This window comes from Microtus ochrogaster, linkage group LG4, assembly GCF_000317375.1.
Source record: "Microtus ochrogaster isolate Prairie Vole_2 linkage group LG4, MicOch1.0, whole genome shotgun sequence".
In the NCBI taxonomy this organism is placed as follows: domain Eukaryota; kingdom Metazoa; phylum Chordata; class Mammalia; order Rodentia; family Cricetidae; genus Microtus; species Microtus ochrogaster.
The window spans coordinates 56145160-56146465 of NC_022030.1; positions in this window are offsets into that span (position 1 = coordinate 56145160).

Sequence of the window (1306 nt, forward strand, 5' to 3'; positions counted from 1 at the left end):
GCCAGCCTGGTCTACCAAGGGAGTTCCAGGACAGGCTCCAAAGCTACAGAGAAACCCTCTCTCGAAAAACCAAAAAAAAAAAAAAAAAAAAAAAAGAGAAGCACATTATACAGGGTAGAGGCCCAGGGGATAAAGATAGTGGATCCAGGGAGACTTCATGGAGGAGGGAGACTTTAGAGAAGGTCGGTGACTTTCTTTTCACATCTGTAACTATTTTTGCATTATGTTTAGAGCCTGTGTATGATTCATTAATTGTGCTAGTTTCTGGATGTTGTTTCTCATCTGACCATTTCCTATATGGCCTCTGGAACCATGCTGAGAGCAGGCATCTCTTTAGATGCCAAGACTATGGCAGCAGGTCTAGACTAGACCATGAGCTACAAGGCCCAGGACTTACTGATGAACGTCCCCACCAATTTACCTTAGAAAAGCCCCTCACTCCCCTCCCTGGGCAGGTGAGCTAGGAATGTCTCCAAGCCATGCAAAGCAAACTCCTTATCCATTTAGCTAACCTTCCCTTCTCCCTTTCTGAGGATTTAGCCTAAAAGACAGAGCTAGGAGGTACAGCCCAGAGCTTGCCATTTACATGACCTTGGGGAAGTCATTCTGTCTCTCTGAGCCTCTGTTTCTTCATGATAAAACTCTGGAATTTGGCATGTTTTACTTTTATTATCAGATAAGAAATCACTATTAGAAGAATAAGATAGTATTTTAGGAATTGCACAGAAAGAGTTCCTACAGCTTCTTCAATCCTACAGCTCTGATTCCAAATCAAATTCGGCCTAAGAATCTGCTTCTCTCTCTAGCTTCAGCTTCCCCCTAATCTGTTTCTGTCTGCTGGGCTCAGGCTTTGTGTGCACAGCATCCATGTGAGGCCTGTGTGTCTGCAGTTCAGCCTGGGAGACAAGGCAAGTGGAGCTGGCGCTATTAGCAATGTAAATTATCCCTCTGTCCCTAGGAGCTCTACCGGAGACCCTGGAAGGGAGGTTAGCACAGGAAAGGAGGCCCAAGCTGCTTCAGATTCAGGGTCTCCCCAGTAAACAGCAAACCTGGAGATCCCAGACCCTACATGTTGCGTCCACACATCTTTGAAGGTCTCCTACAAAGAGGCTTGCACGGGTTCTTAAAAGAGCCAGGGTGGAGCTGCAGCCTAGGTATCCGAATGCTTGGAGCCTGCTGCTTGCCCCCAGCTCCCATAAGATCCACCAGCTCCAGTCAGGCTCCCTGGTCCTGAGATGTGCTGAGAGGTGAAGCAGCCTAGTCCTCCTTCCCTCCCTCCCTCCCTCCCTCCCTCCCTCCCTCCCTC